The sequence below is a fragment of the Phoenix dactylifera genome, chromosome 6 (assembly GCF_009389715.1).
Source record: "Phoenix dactylifera cultivar Barhee BC4 chromosome 6, palm_55x_up_171113_PBpolish2nd_filt_p, whole genome shotgun sequence".
In the NCBI taxonomy this organism is placed as follows: Eukaryota; Viridiplantae; Streptophyta; class Magnoliopsida; order Arecales; family Arecaceae; genus Phoenix; species Phoenix dactylifera.
The window spans coordinates 2,367,201-2,386,535 of NC_052397.1; the positions used below are offsets into that span (position 1 = coordinate 2,367,201).

General features: G+C 39.3%; 1 pseudogene; it reads left to right on the forward strand.

Moving 5' to 3' along the window:
* The window catches only part of LOC103713391, a 45,415-nt pseudogene extending 26,709 nt beyond the window's left edge, over positions 1–18,706 (forward strand).
* The last annotated feature ends 629 nt before the right edge of the window (positions 18,707–19,335 follow it).

Here is a 19,335-nt window from a genome sequence, read left to right on the forward strand (position 1 = left end):
TATGTCCGTTTCTTTCCCAAAATTATATATTGAACATTATGAAGTCTAAGTTGTTGAGTGATACAGGAGCTTATTCAACAAATGGCAAATGTTCAGTACCACTGAGAACATGACTGAGGAACAACTTGATGCTATGGCAGGAAGTGAAACATTGAGATACCAAGCTACTCTCTTTGGAATGACTAGGAACAATAAGGTGTAAACAAGGAAACTCCTCTTTGGTTGTTTTATGACCTTTAAGATCCAAATTCACAATGTGAATGGAACATAAATTTTTTTTCATTAACTTTTAAGCACTAGTTCTTTTCTATCTGAATTGTAGTATCTGGAATGTAGTATCTGTGATCTGGTGTGCGTTATCTTTCATAAGAGCATGTGAACCTGATGATGCAGTCCATGTTTTTGTATTTGTTTTGATATGCTCGATCTGCAACACTTATTTTTCCTACACTAAATTGTAAGTGATTGTTTCTTTAAATGATGAGTTAGAATTTGTTTAGTTATGAATGTCACATGCACAGAGTTTCAACAAGACCTGAATATATGTTGTGATTACTAGTTTTCATTGCATCAAATAAGGAGGACTTATCACAATGTCATGTCTATGGCATGAACTTTAGGTTGTCCCGAGGGTTGACCTCTTTGCCTATGTTGAAATTTGATAGAATGCTGGTGATATTAATAGCAATGACTGGTTAGTCCAGTATTAATTTCTTTCAGTTGATCAAATTTGTGTCGGAAAGTCAGAAATGGTGCACAATCATGGTTAGGGATTGAATTGCAGTAATTTTGACATTTGGAACCTTGATTTTAAATTATACATGCTGCTTTAGTACCATGAATCATGTTCTATGTTTTAATATCAAAGGAAATGGTGAATTCCTATTCTACTCTGTAATCGCCAAACAGTGATGGCATTGATGCAGACGTGTTATTTCTATTTTAAGTTGCATATTGATGGATGGAGTAAGCCATCATGCTGCTTATTTGCACAAAATAGATCTTGTATGTATGACTTATTGGTTTGCTTTTGCAGGCATTGAGTAAGTCTACCAACAGACTCAGGGATTCCTTACTTCCAAAGGAAGAGCCTAAGCTCGCTATTCCTCTTTTATTACTTATAGCTCAACATCGCTCCATGTAAGATGTCCCATTGCTCTGCTTGTTAACAAATTTCAGATATAATTGCTGTTTTCCTCGCCGATAGGGCCTTGCAATCTCTCCCCCCTCCCTCCCTCTCTCCACGTGTTTCGATTTTGTTTTTTGGGGTTTGGAGGTTGTCGCTGCTAATGCATAAGTAATTCTTCTGTGAGCCACATTTTAGTTGATTGAGTTACAATGTAATTATATAATGCTGCCAGGGTCATCATAAATGCCAAAGCACCATACATCAAAATGATTAGCGAGCAGTTTGACAGGTGTCCATGGCATGCTTCTTCAATATGTTGAGTTTCTCTTGAGTGCTGTAACTCCGTCTACAACTTATGCTCAGCTGATTCCTCCTCTAGATGATCTTGTTCACAAGTACCATCTTGATCCAGAGGTAATATGTTAAGTGAATCAAATATGCTTTCACTTGTTTGCTTCCTTTTTAGCAGTTTTATTTCTAATGAATGCATTAAATTGTTAATGGTTTGTAAGAACTATTTTTATAAGCACCTTTTTTTTTTTTGCTAAGGGCGGGTGAATCATACCTGACGAGTACGGATGCACCCAATAAAGTCAAAAAATAGAGTGCCTCGGAGTGCTGAGGGCAACTCCCCATCACCAGCCCAGTGGCTGGCTACATAAGTAGCCACCCAATCCGCAACCCCATTAGCTTCACAGGAACACATGCTTGGCCTGAAAGGCCCCGCCATCCCTCACCATAGCCTAGATGTCTTGCAGCAAAGGGTGGACACAATCGTTGCTCCTAGGGCCCTCTCCGGATCCAACCAATGATAGTGGCCAAGTTCCCCTTCAGGACAATGGAACTAGCCCGTAAAACATCGGGCGTGACGAAGGCTCACCCAAGCAGCCCGCAGCTTCGCATCCGGAACCGATGTGTCGAATAGTTGACTGCTCTCAGCAGCCACAATCTTGGCAGACAGGTCTCGAATAACAAAATCCGCACTGCCCCACGTACCTCCATCCAAGACTGATCCGTCGAAATTGATCTTGAGGAAACTCGGGGGGGGTGGGGGCTCCCGGGTGAAAACACCGTATGGGATACTACCGAAGCAGAAAGGGAACCCCAGGTGTCCCAAGCTGTCAAGGTCCCTTCAACAGGTGTGATGAGACTGAGCTCCGCCGCCTGCATGCGGGCACTCTTCACTACCAGTCTCGGCGACATACTATGCTTACCAAAAGTTCGAGCGTTCCTAGCCATTCAAATCTGGTAGGATGTGTAAATCGCTCGAGCCGCCTCCTGGCGGAGCAGTGGGGACTCCGAGCATTGACGCATGGCATGTAAGAACAGGTCCCTCCGTCCCCGAACCTTCCACGGGATCCCTGCCAGTCGCCACATCGCCCTAGCCATGTACACTGAAATAAGGCATGGTCCATTGTCTCGTCCACACCACAGTCCCTGCACATCGAGGGAATTCTTAGGCCCCATCCACTCAGTACTGCTTTCGTTGGAAGACGGTCCTAGACCACCTTCCAGAAAAATATTGCTGCCCTCGGGTGGAGACCCAAATGCTAGATCCAGGCGCAATCTGGCCTAAGCTCATACTGCTGTCGAAGGATGTGGGAAAGGTTGCCCGCCCTGACATTGGTCCTGGTAGAGGTGCTCCAAACTTGCACGTCTGGACCTGCGCACCTTGGTAGCGAGAGGGATCAGACCCTCTCCACCAGATGCCCTCCAAAGAGCTGAACCAGTCTAGACTCATCCCATGCAGCCCTCCTGGGGACAAAGAGATCACATACGCGCAGGCCCTCCCCTGCCTCAACACAAACCGTAATCGGCCAGAGCCGCAAAGGGAGGGCATCAACCCATGAGTCCTCAGCCGCATCAATATTGCATGCATCGCCTATCAGCCATCAGGTGTGAACTGCTGTAGTAGGCAAATACCTTGCGATCTCTCGCCACAGGAAAGAGCATCGGCGCCCGCCTCGGACCGGTGCCTCAAGGCCCCCTCTCCTATAGCGGGTTGCCATGCTTCGGCTCCAGAGCTCCTGCGGCTCCAAAAGGTACTAGACTGCATGTCGGGAAAGGAGCACCTCTCGTCTCTCTCGGAGTGACAGAACCTCTAAGCTACCCTCACTAAATGGGCGGCATATGCTTTTTCATACCCCCAAGTGCACCTCCCGACCATCTCCATGTGAGCCTCATAGGAAGCTCCGAAGTAGCTGCTCAACCTTTAGTAGCATTGTCCTTGGCACCACCGTGTTCACCATAAGATAGATGGGCATGGAGCCAAGTATAGATCTGATCAGCGTCAATCTACCCATTATAGATAAAGATGCTGCTCGCCATCCCTCCAACCTACTTTGGACCTGTTGCACTAGCCCGATGCACTTAGATACCCGCAGTCTCCTATTCAAGATCGGTACACCCAGGTAGGTTCAGGTTCCGTCCTGCTCTGGCATCCCCAGAATCCTCTGGATCCCTTGTCGAACCCCAGACACCGTACTAGGGTTGAAGGAGATGGTAGAATTCTGGTCATTCATTCCCCGCCCCGACATAGTACAATAGCCGGCCAACACCCTCCTGAGGGCCCGAGCATCCGCTACCTACGCCCTCATCAAGAGGAGACAGTCATCGACAAAGAGTAAGTGAGATATCGGCTGGGCTCCTGGAGCTGGGACATAAGCTTCCAGCTCTCCAGCAGCGCACGCAGCCTGTAGTGCCTAAGACAAAACATCAGAGCAAATGATAAACAAGTATGGGGATAAAGGGCATCCTTGCCGAAGCCCCGTAGTGGACTTGAATAAGGGGGAGAGAGTGCCGTTGACCAGGATGGAAAACTTCGGTCCTCGAACGCACCCTATCACCCAACGAATCCAGGTCTCGTGAAAACCGAGACTCTCCAAGGCTCGCCAAAGGAAGCTCCATCTGATTCTGTCATAAGCTTGTTCTAAGTCCAGCTTGACAGCCATCAGGCTTCGCCGCTTTGGGGCCCGCTGAAGATCCCACATCATTTTGTGGGCCAATATGACATTATCGGAAATGCTCCTACCTCCCACAAAAGCTCCTTGCTCCTGGCAGATAATACCGGGCAGCAAGGGCTTCATCCGTTCCACTAGTAATCTTGCCACAACTTTGACTAACATAACCTTTGACTAACATAGCCTTTTTTTATAGCTGGCTTGTATTATTGAATTTGTGAAGCAAAAACATTTGTATGTCACAGATGGAATAATTTCATCCTGTTCATAATGTCATGAATCTGTTTTATGCACCTATATTTTAATTACATCTAACTGTAATGCAGGTGGCATTTCTGGTATATCGCCCTGTGATGAGGCTTTTCAAAGGCTTAAGTGGAGCTGAAATATGCTGGCCTCTTGATATAACTGAAGTGTCAAATATTCAAAGTGTAAATAACGAAGCAGAACCCACAAATTTATCTAGTGAAGTTGTTCTGGATCTTGGTTCACCCTGGAAGCCTGTCAAGTAAGCTTTACTATGTTTCAAATTTAATATCTTTATTTTCTTACCCTGTTTCCCATCAAATTTCCTACCACATATATTGCATCTTTTCCTGTTACAGAGCATAGCCACACGAATGTCAATTTCTCGTCTCCGTGGTCTTTCTCCTCCATTTCTTTTGTTGACTGACTGGCTATAGTCTGTTTGATGTTTGCTCCTGTTGTGTGTGAAATAATCAGATTGCCATCTTCTCATCTTTATTTTCTTATTATACAGGTGGTCAGACCTTCTTGACACAGTCTGGTCAATGCTGCCTCCAAAAGCTTGGAATAGTCTCTCTCCTGATCTGTATGCTACATTTTGGGGGCTTACACTCTACGATCTTTATGTTCCTAGACACCGTTATGAATCAGAGATCGCCAAGCAGCATGCTGCTATTAAAGGCTTAGAAGAACTTTCTGACAACTCCAGTATAGCTATCACTAAGCGCAAAAAAGATAAGGAAAGGATCCAAGAGCTACTTGATAGATTGATTAATGAATTTCAGAAGCATGAACAGCTTGTTGCATCTGTGCATCAAAGGCTCAGTCGTGAGAAGGATAAGTGGCTGAGTTCCTGCCCAGATACTCTAAAAATAAACATGGAGTTTCTTCAACGGTGTATCTTCCCACGCTGCATCTTCAGCATGCAGGATGCTGTGTATTGCGCTATGTTTGTGCATACACTACATTCACTTGGCACACCATTTTTTAACACGGTCAACCATATCGATGTTCTTATCTGTAAAACCCTACAGCCAATGATTTGTTGCTGCACTGAATTCGAAGCAGGCAGACTTGGAAGGTTTTTATATGAGACACTAAAGATGGCTTACCATTGGAAGGTATTATGAGAGATATTGATTGTGCTACAGTTATCTGCTGTTTGCTTGGAGATAATATTAGAAATATACTTGAGCAGATATCACTTGAGCAGTCATTTACTCATTTGTTTTAGAGGTTCTGAGGTTTTTGTTTCCTTGTACAGAGTGATGAGACCATATATGAACGTGAATGTGGAAACATGCCAGGGTTTGCTGTCTATTACAGATATCCGAACAGTCAGCGAGTAACTTATAGCCAGTTTATTAGAGTATGCCCTTCTTGCCTCGATGACTGTTATACAATTACTTTCAAGAAGACTGCTTATGTAGTTTCTGTTAGAATATCTACATTGGCAATTTCAGCTTATATTGTTCACTATTTGGTAGCTGGAAGTACTACTCCCTCTTATAGAGTTTCTCATATTTTTTGGTTAAATAATTCTTTTCTAGGGTCTAGTGTTTGATATATTATGATTTAAGGAGTTGGAAATATGTGTGGGATGATGTTCAACAATCCACTAATCCAGATGCGAAGTTTGAATAAAAGCGATGCACCAAGTGTAACAATACCGTAAACTGCAAAGACATGAACATTTTTCATAGTTTGCTTGTCAAGACAGTTGATATTATCTATGAAGAAGATATATAGTGTAAAATTTACAGTTTTTCTATGAGTTCCATGTCGTTTGGAAAATAGCTGCATCATTACTTTGAAACATTAATTGTCATATTTAAATAGATTGCCCTTTCCTTCTCCTGTTGAACAACAAATCATAGCGACTGCTTGAGAGGCTTCTTGTGTATAATCTCCATGCAGGAAAGCATCTTCAGGTCTAATTGACAAAGCAGCCAGTTTGTGTTAGTTGTGATGATGGTAAATGTCCATCCTGTAAGCTTGTGCCTGACTTCGAGCCTCTACTTTTGTGTTCAACCTACACATAGAGCCATCTAGTTGATCTTGGGGTGTATATACTATCTTGCATCCAACACTCGCTTCCCATGCATCCAAGATTTTTTAGTCCTAGTGGCATTGTGATGGAGGACTTCACCACTGACATGTGAGAGATCTTCATATATGGACTTAGAATTAGATATTGTATATGAAGCCTTAGTAAATTAAGTGTAGTTTAACTGAACAATAGTTAATGATATGAAACAAGTCGAGATATAGGATGGTATGTACCATGACACGAGACAAACATAATCACATGTGGCTGTAGTAAGTACGAATCATGCCCTTTTTCTTGCCTAGAAGGCAATATGGTCTTTTGCTTATTTTGAAAATGTTAGTTGCATTCACCCTAAACTTGTCAAAAATCTGAAATCTGGTCTTAGCATGCCTGTTACATAAGTAGCGTATCAACTGAACTTTGGTTTTGACATTTTAAATTTTCATTGATCTTCATATGTTTTCTATAGGTACACTGGAAATGGAGTGGAAGAATAACCAGATTACTTGTACAGTGCTTGGAATCTACTGAATATATGGAAATACGAAATGCTCTGATTGTGTTGACAAAAATATCTAGTGTTTTCCCTGTTACTCGAAAGAGTGGAATTAATCTTGAAAAGCGGGTAAAGGAAATCTACTATCTTTGTAACCCATTCATGCTGTAAGCTTTTGTAGGTTATATTATGTTATTTTCTTTTTCTTTTTGTAGGTAGCTAAAATTAAAGGGGATGAGAGAGAAGACTTGAAAGTCTTGGCTACTGGTGTAGCTGCCGCTTTGGCTGCTCGCAAGGTTAGTTTCGAGCTGAAAAAATCAATTTACCTTGTCATGACATGTATAATATTTTATCTGAACCCTTAATTGCAGATTGCTGCAAGGTTTTAACACTTTTTAATCTCACAATGTTCTCTGCCTAATACCTGCAGAGCTCATGGGTTTCTGAAGAAGAATTTGGTATGGGTCATATTGATCTAAAGCCTGCAGCATCACCTGCAAAATCACTTGCTGGTAACCAGGGCAATGCATTAAATGGTTCTGCTCTCAGTATTTCTCAGAATGAGGTGGGGATGAGGAATGCCACTACAGGGAATCAGGTAGCAGATCCTTTGAATACAGCTAAAGACCAGATGGCACGTGCAAAATCTACAGACGGCAGGTTAGATCGATCGGAAAGTGGCATGCTTTTGAAATCTGATTCAGCGCAACAGAAACCAAGGAGTGGCTCTTCCACAAATGGGCCTGATAGTCAAGCACACTCTTATTCTTTACCGCCTAAGCCTTCTGGGATTGGGAAAAATCCAGATGAACTTGCAAAAGTTTCACCAGAGGAAACAATGACAAAAGTTGCTTCGAAGGGTGCTGTGGATTCTGAGGTATCTAATTTCAATGTTCGATCTGAGGATAAAAATTTATCGAGTAAATTACAATACTACAACCAATAGTTTGTAAAACCTACACTTATACCCAATTAAATTAAAGGCGTTTGTGAAACAATTTACCTCATGGGGAAAGTTGAAATTGCCCTTGGGCGGGGAGGGGGATGCACATATTTTCTTATGTCCTTGGATGGCTATTATGTCGCTTAAGATTATTTTCATTGTTTGTGAATTTTTTTCTGATGCAGTATTTGGGTCCCATTTAAGGCTAACAACTTGAGTAACGTTATGTTAAGTTATTGGTTGAAGTATTGGATAAAAATAAAACTCAGAGGGGTAAGTATAGGTTTTTCAAACTAATGGGTGTAAGTGTAATTTACCCCTAATCTTAAGAGGGGTTTTATAATTTACTCAAATTTATTTTATAGTACTTTTTTCTGACTACATAGCTACCTTGTCAACTAAAGAATTGTCTAGTCACTGTTCTTTAGATGGTTGTATATGAATCTGTTTCTTGTAGTGTCTCCTGAAGTTTGGAAACTTTATGCTGCGATATCTGGTTGTAACTAAAAAATTTAACCTGTTTTTAATATAATTTTAGAGATTTTCTATAGTTACATTTTCATAAGCTTGCATTAGAAAGAACCAAGCTGGGTAGCTTCACTTTAATTATATGGAAAGATTTTTAACTTATACTCTTTTTTTATTTCCTCTCTAGCTAGGATTTGTTGACTGAGTGTGTGGTTTTTGAGTGGATGTGTTCTATGTTTTTGCCATGGTCTAGGGGTTCTTAATGCTTGTCCTGCATCAAGACTGTTTGGTGGTGCTTGGTGGGCAAATATGAAGTGGCAAAACACAATTTTGAGTCTCGGGGAAAAATTCAACAGATTGTTTATGATTAACCATGAGTAGATAATTTTGGAAAAAAGTATTAGATGCTTTCTTTGCACTTCTGCCTCTAGTGTAGCACATGTTTTTTGATGTAAGAATATTACATTTTAACAAGGTCTTGTTTGGGTATCTTGATGATGATCAGAAAACAAGTGAACAAAATTATCCATGGCTGAAGGTGATAATTAGTATGGCATATTTTAAATAGGGTGACATAGGAACAGGGATCTGAAGGTCTTATTATGTTTCTAGGATCAAGGTGTTGGTAAGATGCATGAGGTACTCTTTTTTTTTAATGATGCCCTCTATTCTATTAGAGGTGGTTCTAAAGTGAAGTTTGGAGAAACATGTTGTGGGGAGTAGGGAGGTGCTAGCTAGTGTTTGAATAATGCTTTGGTACTCCACTCATTTCTCCACTTTGTTTCCATAGAATGTACTGGGAGGGATCAGTGTGATTAACATGGGGTCCGTGCAATGCTTTGAGTTGGTGATTTTCCCATGTTAAATTTCCTATTTTGACCCTGCCTTTGTTAGTGGCATGTTGGATGAGGAAATAAGTGGCACACCGTATCCCTTTTTTTGGCCCCTTGTTATTTAGAATAGTTTTTCCGATTTGTCTTTCAACATAGGGTTCCATGTTACACTGTGCCCCATGTTTTAGCGCCCTTTACATGAGTCAGAGTTTCCTCCCTTTCTTTCTATGTGGGGGATAAGCAGGTATAGGTTTGGATATTTCTTGGCAAATACTCGATCAGGTTTCTTATTCTGCCTATTAATAATATTTTCTTCATCTTCTAAATGGTCATGTACTTGTAGGAGACTGGGTTTATCTTCAACGTGTAATCAATGTTCTTTTATTTGCTTTGATAGTTCATCATTGACAAGATATATTCCTTACATTGGTTATGGTTCCTTAATTCTTTAAGCATCGAGATCATTGACGATTTGTTGACCAATAGTCCCTTTTCCTGGGAGGTTTCCTGGATGTTGTTTCATCTTTTCTGTTATACAGCACAGGCAATGTAGTGGGGGCTAGCTTTGAGCATATGTTATTCCCTGTGCAGCCAGGCAATTGGCCAGGCAATTGACATAGAATTCAATCATCCCTTTCTGATTCTATAATTATTTTGAGTACTAGCATTTCAACTTGCGTCAATGTCAAGTGACCATGAGTGTATAGATACTCCCTAACAATTAAGTGCACTTTCAACTTGCAAGGTACATTCTAGTTTGTGGAATTTATACTAACATTAAACCTAATAGAGATAATGAAATAACTAGTAGTTTTAGTTGGAATGTAGAGATTGCTGAGCTTCCTTGGTCATTGAACTTACTAGAGCCTGGAGCTTGGTTTTAAGGGTCAGAGTGAAAGATGTTCTAGAATCACTTGTTATTTTTCTAAAAAATGCTTTTTTTTAATATGGTGGGGGATCTTTAGAAAAAAAACTACTTTATTTTCATTTGCTTCCTTGGCTATTTAACTTACGAGCGCCTAGAGCAGGGTGTCATGTGAAAGACTTTCTTGGGTTGCTTCCTTGGCCATTTTAACTTACTATAGCCCGAAGCAGGGCATCAAGTGAAAGACTTTCCAGGGTTGCTTGATTTCTTTAGTAGGTTTGATTTTCCAGTTTGAAGTTTGTATTGGACTATTCCTACCCTCAAATGAATACAGGCATCTAGCTAATAAATTCGTACAATATTGGTGGTGAATGAATGCAAATTACTTGTTGATGCATGTGCAGAAATACTTATAGCAGTAGTCAGAGAGGGGGGGGGGGGGGTATGATGTGTCCTTTAAAGTCTAAAATGATCTGTTTATGCTGAAAGTATAGGTGACCTGTTTATGCAAAAATGAAAATAGTGGTTTTTTCCTTTAAACTTCTCTTTCATTTGGTAGTTGAATCCAACATATCTCACTTCACTTCAGCATCATTCTGTCATTGATATGCAAGTCTTTCTCCTTGTTTAGACCCTAAAGAAACCACATTCCATTTCGTGCTGACTTTGTGCCTAAGCATGCATGACTGTGGATATATCTATATGCATCTGGGTTGTATGAATAACTGGTTCAGCTTCTTGGTAAATGTGTAACCTAGGCATCTTCTGACTGCACAGGCAACCCAGAAGTCTAAACTCTAAATAATCACTGACATTATTGCTAGGCCTTATAAGGTCCATCAATTGGCCTGCCCAGGCAGTTGACCATAACAAAAGTAGCTAAAAGGAGGTTGACAAATCCAAATATTTGTTTTTTTAATCTTTTTCTGATTTATGTATGTACTGTTGGTTAATTAGATAGATTTTGATATGCTCTTCTTACTTCAAGGATTATGTTAATTTGGCTAATTTGACTGTGTTCGAACTTCTAGATATTAGTTAATTGAAAATGTATTTTGCTGAGATAATTTACAGAAATTGTGAGATGACTGACATCCGATCATCTACTTTTATTCTATTAGAGCATTGCTATGTTGTTTGCTGTACATGCATAACATCAGGCTTTAGTGTCACTTCACCATGGTTTTGCTCTTGACAGACAAGACCCCAGCAAAAACGTGCAGCGCTGAGTTCTCTTGGTAGGCTACCAAGACAGGAGGCAGTCAAAGAAGATGCTAAATCTGGAAAATCAATCAGCAGAACTGCCAATCAACAATCTTCTGCCACTGCTGACAGGGATCTTTCAGCTCATCAATCAGAGAGTAGGCAAGTTGGTATTGCTATTAATTCTTCCTCTACCTCCAATGGTAACTTAATTTCAGCCTCAGGAAAAGTAGCAGTTTCCTCCTCCAAAATGAATGATATGCATGCTAGTTTATCAAAGATGGACAGCGGAACTATCAAACCCTTGGATGACAATACAGAAGCTTGTGACACTTTCCCTAAACAGCAAAAGAGAACTGCTCCAACAGAAGAACAAGATAAATTGAATAAACGCAGGAGAGGAGACGCTGAAGGAAAGGATGGTGAGGCTATGGAATTTCGAATATCTGATAAAGAAAGAACTTTTGACCCCAGATCAGTGGATAAATCTCACTTTTCAGATCATGACAGGCCTACATTTGAAGAAGAAAATCTAAGCAGGCCTATGGATAAGCTTTCTGATAAATTGAAAGAAAAAACTATTGAAAGATATGACAAGGACCGCAGGGAAAAATTGGATCGGCCTGAAAAGAGCCGTGGTGAGGACATTCTTGAGAAATCAAGAGATAGGTCAATTGAAAGACATGGAAGAGAACATTCTGTTGAAAGAGTGCAGGAGAGAGGAGATAGGAATATAGATAGGTCAGTTGATAAATCTAGAGATGACAGAAGCAAAGATGACAGGAATAAACCACGACACAATGAAGTTCCTGTAGATAAGGTGCATCCTGATGAGCGCTTTCATGGACAAGGTTTGCCGCCGCCACCTCCACTGCCTCCAAGTTTTGTTCCCCAATCTGTTGGTGGTAGCCGAAGAGATGAAGAGCCTGAAAGAAGGGTCAATAATGCTAGGCACATACAGAGGCTGTCTCCTAAGCATGATGAAAAAGAACGGAGGCGCTCAGAGGAGAATATTTTAGCATCGCAGGATGATGCAAAACGTAGAAGAGATGATGATTTTCGAGAAAGAAAGCGGGAGGAACGAGATGTGGTGTCAAATAAGGTACATCTACGACTCTATTCATTCGAAGTTATTTTTGTATCATTGTTCTTTATTATGCCCGTTATACCTAAACAATTGCCTGTATAGCAGTCATTGTAGTTGATTTTCTGGATTCATGTTATCAGAATATATTTGATATTATGTCTCATGTCTCTTGACATGGTGTGCAAACTTGTGTCATTTTATGACTTCAATTCGAGTTTTTATTGTGAACATGAACATATGACCAGTGACAATTGCAGTTTGTCCTATATAGTGTTGATCCTACTTGGTTTGTGATTTATTTTTGTAGTCAATCATTCTATACCGGTCTACCGATGCAACCAATAATTTATACATGATCAAAGATTTCTCTGAAACAATTCTCTACAAAGTACGAGTCAGAAAGAGAATAAAATAGCATGATGGACGCCTATTATTGGCCTTAGATTAGTGACATGTTTACATTTCTCACTGATTTTTATGAAACGGATGAATTTGGATATTCCAACCAAAATTTCTATTTAAGGGAAACAAACAGGGACAACCCCATGATCGGAGATGTATCCGAAAGTTAAGAGAAGTTTTTGAGTGCAGGTTACTATTCATACAACACCAATCAAGGCAGGTACCTGCCAACATAGGCATATGGATGTTAGTGACCAACATGTCTTGTCCAACATATTTGACCATTTGTGGCTTATTTTGAGAAATTGTCCTTGGTATCATTTGTCACCTCAGTCATTGCAATTATGTTTAGATATTTTCTAATTGTCTCCATCCATATAGAGGATTTTAAACACAAAAATATTTTCTAATCATTCTGTCAAGTTCCTGATATTGTAAAGTTATGCCCATACGAGTTGTGGAAGTTTTTGAAACCTTGAGAACTTATCTTTACTTTTCAATATAAAAAAATAATATATATGATCAGATGCTTGTTCTTTCGTTGATTTATTGCTTTCTGGATGACATAGACAGGACTCACCATCATGGATTTGGCTAGTAAAGGTACATGTTACATCTCATTGCCAGTCAAGTAATATAAACTGTAATGTGAATTCACTAAATATCTGACGAGAAAAACTGAAGTTGAAGAAAGGTGGTTTGTGAACTAATTTTAAATGTAATTATTCTGTAGACAATGATTACATATATAGGATATTATGTTTTATTATGTTCTAATATTACAAGTTTGTGTGATAGATGTGGTTCATCTTTGGCCTTAGGCTGCGGACTGCCTTCTTTAGTCGTAGAATAGTGACTTGATATGCTCATACTTACTATTATGAATTTCTTGTAAGAGTAATATTTTAGAGTCATAAGTGGACACTTATCATTATCTCTTTGGGATCTTCAATGAGGATATGTGGTATTTTTGGTGTTATGTAAGAGGAGTGAAGTAGAAATGAGCATTTTCCTTTTATGTATGACAGATTTAGAGTCATAGGAAGATCATTTCTAGCTCAAAAATGGATTATAATGTAAATTTTCTTGAAACAAATGAGCAGATAAGGGCAATGGTTAATTTTCATGGTAACAAGGTTATTATTACTTTTTAAATTTATATTCTGGTTTTCTTTCATCTTTAGATTTTGAAAACTCGGTTTCTTGAAGGATTTGATAATTTTTGGGAGTAGATCCTAACTTGGTTAGTTAAATCAGGAGCTGCAGATGCAGGTGTGGGAAGTGATGCCTTCAAGTAATTTTAAATCTAGTAACTGTCTAAAAAGTGGCTGTGGGGGTGGCAAGATTTTGGAGATATTCCAAAGCGGGTGTGGCATATTGGTAAAAAGATTCCAGCTATTTTATGCTAAGGGCCTGTTTGGCATTGCTCTTGTTTTTAATTTTTGTTTTCAAGAACCCAAGAAGAAAAATGTACTAGATCGGGCAACCTGTATGGCTGTTGCTTTTTTCAGATTGTTTAAGTGGAAATGCTCGGAGTCTTTGAAAGTGAAATGCTTCAAAAATGAGCGAGAATAGATGGAAGGAATAGTGTACGTTCCAGGCGAGTGCACTCTTCCATGTCAATCTCACATGGGATTACACTAATTTGTAGAGAAACAAAAACTCAAAACCAGAAATGATGCCAAACAGGCCCTAAAGTTTTAGCATGGAAGTAAATGCCTTAAAACTCTAATTGTTTAATGAGCTATAAGAGGATTAGATTGATCAATATTGTATCTGAGATCTAAAAGAATGATACATTTCTATTTTCATTTTAAATAAAAGTTACACAATTCATTCAATCTTTTTCTAACATAAAATTGTCAAAGCCATAACATCCAAATCTAATTATTGGATTAATGCATATTCTATAGATAAATGAGGATCCAAGAATGAAATACAGATAATTCTTCGATGGCTGTGTGCAACTCTATTTATCTTTTTCTTTGAGGGATGGAGTCCGATTGAACCTTGAACTTGATGTATTCTGATGGAATTGTATTTACTTTTAATGAACTTTTTTTAAGTGCAATTTTATGCAGAACTAATGCCATTCCATATTTTCTTAAAATCAAATCATTAAAGTGAATAGTAGACTGGAATTTTTAGAAAATGATGGAAAGGTTTGCTGAACCGGGCTGAACCGCCCGATTTAGACAGTACCGAACTGACTCGATGCGAAACCGGGTCGGTTCGTCATTTATATTCGGTTCCGACCCCTACCGGCCAAAATTGGTCTTTCACTGCCTGAAACCGGCCGCTTCGCACCGAGTCAACCCCGTTTCGAACCGGGTTGCGTATGACCACCTGCCACTACCCTACCGGTTCGGTCCGATACCGATTCGTACCGGGCGCCGACCGGTATGGATTCTGGTACTGGTTCGGCAGACCTTGGATGGAAACATAGGGTCTCATTGGGTATTGCTTTTATTTTCTTTTTTTTTGTTCACAGATCTAAGAAGAAAATTGATCTTGACTGAACAAATATGTATGATAAAATCCTTTTGTTTTTTGAGTAGTTTGTAAAAGCTTTGCAGATTTTGGCAGCAAAGGTCTATAGCTTTCGAGAAAAGGTGAAAATGAAAGCAAGGAGTGGCAGAATTTCCATGCAAATGCTAATCTCCAACATCAATAGCCTGCGGTTTTTCACTTATTTGTAGGGAAACAGAAAACTCAAAAACAACAGCAATACCAAACAGGCTCTAATCCTGCCCAGTTTTCTAGAGGGTTACTAGATAATTTCTATTAATAGTGTAATTTGAAGATTTATTGCTCATGGGTGGTGCACGGAAAGATAGTCTTCTCCTTTAAAATTGTGACAATGCTAACCCCACAAAATTTCAGAATTCTGGCATTGTGACGGTTAATTTGTCTCCAAGTTGGGATGTTGAGACTGCGTGAAATAAATCTTAAGTGTCATCGATTAGGTGTACATGAACACATCTATCCTAGAAAACCACAAAGGCTGTCGTGTTGTGTTAGAGGTTCATTCTTTGAAAGTGATAATGTTGATTTTATGGTTGTAACTTAAAGGACTTGCTTGTTTTTTTATACCTTCCTTGATGGAGCCTCATTAAGTATGATGTTGCTCAAGGAGTTGGAATTTAGGGTTAGTTTGGTTGCCAAGAAAGTGAAATAGAAGGAAAGTAAAGCACTGGAAGAAGATAAAAGTAAATGTAGAATCTTCTTGTGTTTGGTTGAACCAAAAAATTGTGGAGTAAGTTATTAGGGTAAGGATGACTTATCCTGGTTCATGTGAGTTTTGTTGTTTTCTCATTATTATTACATATTTGAGGAGAAATTTGAGCCTCTTAGACAAAATTTTGGCTCTCTACATTCTTCTTTTCTCTTGCCAAATAATACAAAAGAAGATTCAGCCCTGCATGTCTATTCTCTGATTTAGTTCTCAAACAAATATAGCCTTAAGGATTATAGACATGCAAGTGCTTTATTGTGATCCTTTTTGTTGTTGTGTCTAGTCTCTGTAAGTATGTTTTCATTTGTGAGCCAGTCAGTCACCAATGCTCATTATTTTTGCTCCTAACTTATATTTCTTTTCTGCCTCCTACCAACTCCATAGCCCTATTTTTTTTTTTTTTTTTTGGAGGAAAACATTGGACAAAGTCCAGTCCAGTTCATTGAGGGAATATAATCCTGAATCTTGATTTCTCCATCTTGCCTTCCTAGGAACAAAGTTGAAAGTTGTATGGGTCTAGGTTGTTGCAAGGAATCATATCCTAAAGTTATGAGCCAGCATGCAATGAAGTCATTTAATTTGTATACTAATTGTTTCTCTACATGTAGCGCAGGGGAAAAGAGCAGTTTCTCTATCCAGGGGTATATTTACATTTTTTTTAATACTTCTGTAGGCAGAAGAAAGGGACCGAGATAAAGGGAACATTCTGAAGGACGATGTGGACTCCACTGCTGCCTCCAAGCGGCGAAAACTTAAAAGAGAGCATACATCCTCTTCTGAAGCTGGTGGGGAGTATTCACCAGTCATTCCACCACCTCCCCCACCGCTTGCATTGGGGATGTCTCAGTCAATTGATTCAAGAGAAAGGGGAGACAGGAAAGGGAGTATGGTGCAGCATCGAGCCGTTTATGTGGATGAAGTTCCAAGAGTGCATGGCAAGGAAGCTGCAAGCAAGATCAATCGTCGGGAGACTGATCAGTATCCTTGATTACTGAATTATTATTTTGATCTTTTACAGACTCTAATTTTGCACCACCCTCTTTAGTGTGTCAGCCTCGTGTTGTCAGGTGATCGAATCTCTATCGATTTAGAGACGCATTTGAATATTTTGCATGATTTTGCAGAAAATGTTTTAAGTTATAGAATAATATGTGGTAACTTTTCATCTGTTCATAATGAAAGATTATGTTATCACCATGTACACCTATTTTAGTTACCGGGGCAGAGCCAGGATTCACTCCTTTTTAGTGTTATACAGAGATCTGAGTGACGATATTTTTGAACTCACTTGATCTTTAATCCACTCATCAACTTTCTCCACCATTTTCTTTCGTGCTCTTATTTGATAATGCTTATAAATTTGTTCCAAGTGGAAGTACAGTTATCTTTTGAGATTTCCCTTTGATGGAAATTGGAGAATGAGATTTGCCAACGTGAGTGTGATATCCATCATATACACTAATACACTATATACAACAGCAGCATATGCCTTCCATTGCATATTTCTTTCTCAATGCAGCATAATAATCGCAGTCTGATTGCAGTTGTGAATATGGTTTTCCTTGACTACCATTCTAGCCATAACCTGTAATCCTTTTTTAGATTTAAAAAAAAACTGAAACTTCATGAATTTCATGTGTTGTATGTGACTTCTATAAAGAGATCATACTGCTTCATTGCTTGAACATGACTCTTAAACAAGTTCGGTTGATTGAATTTCGGGTTAATAGACCCTGGTTAAAGTTGGGAAGCTAGGACAAAAACTCAATTGATCTTTGAGTAATTTAGACAGACCTGGCAAATATTGGGTTAACATGCAAAAAAGAAAACAAATTCTTGGATTGACAAAGCAGTTGACTGCCATATGATATTTACATTTCAGTTGGATCAATTTCTATCTTTTCCATATATTTTTGCGACTTTGAAAATCTATCTGTGCAACTTCATTTTATCTGTATGTGCACATATATTATTCTGGATTGAATGCCCTTGACCTGCCAAACTTCAGGTTACATGACAGAGAATGGGAGGAAGACAAGCGAAGGACTGATGCCAAGAGAAAGCATCGCAAGTAGACATCAGCATGAAGAGTATTGCAAGAGATTTCTTGTTAGTCGGCCAGAGTTATTGAGCACCTATATCAACTGCAACTATGACTGGCTAGGGCAGGGAAGGGCGTCTGTCACTTAGGTTTCTACTACAATTTGGGGTAGTAGTATTCAGACTGATGTGTCTGATGCAGATGCATGATATCAGTTTCGGTAGGAAAAGTTGGTCTGTTGCACTGGTCTTTATTGATCATGGATACTGGATAAGCCTGGAGTGTCTCTAACTGAGGTATCCGGTTCTGGTGTAGCAGATCTTGACATTCTGTGTGTGCATGGCTCTGTAAAGCTCTGTGCATTGGAACATGCAGATTGAACTAGAAAAATGGGACATTGCAAATCCTTGTGGCAGGCGTGCACATCTATGTGATAGAGATTTGAAATACAGAAGGAAACCCAGTTGGACCTTATGTGATTATAACTTGGTTTCCTTGCATAATGTAACACGTTTATTGTCCCAGTACCTATCAGTCACAACTCTGAACTTGGCATTTGTCATCCTTCAATGTGTCAAATGGGTACCTGGAGTTGTGGTTGTATTCTTCCTGCTGACTCTTTCAAAGCAAAATCTGTAAGCATTCAGAATGATTAATTGTGGGGAACTGGGTATTTTTCTGTTGTAAATTTGTTTTCTTGAACTCCATTTGCTTTTTAATTACTAAAACCTCGCTTGTTTCCTGGTCAGCTGTGTATTGTCTGTGCAGCAATGTGATGATCCTACAAAGACTAAAGCATTAGACATCGGGGTCTCTTTGATTTTCATGAGCATGGATGTTAAACAACAGTACGTACAGGTTCATAGCAGGAAAATGCGATATTTTTACTGCTGTTTATCAATGTATTGATTACTTGGTAGTTAACCAATTGGAGGAATTCCAGTATGGACTGAATGTTCAGTTGATCTCCGTGTCCAAAACAAGGTGCATTCTCAGGCAACTTTGCTAGAGATGCAAGACATAAGTTGCAGTCAATTGTCTGGTTTTTATTGTATATCACATTAGGGGGGCTGTTTGGATATTCTTGTGGGATCAGATTAAAAATTCTTTAGGAATTTAATATATTAGCCTATCTAGCTTTTATTTTCTAAGAATCCATCCAAATCTAGTCTAGATTCAAGCTTTTGGGTTGCAGGAAGAAAAAAAAATATATTGAGGTATTTGTTTTTTCTTCCTAAAATTTGGGCTGGATAGAGTTTAGTTGATATGTGGCCGCGAATTATATAGGATTTTCATTCCAAGTCTGTACTCTGTAGGAATAGCCAAGTGAGCTCTGGAACTTTGATATTTACAATTCTTGTGAATGGACATATAAAT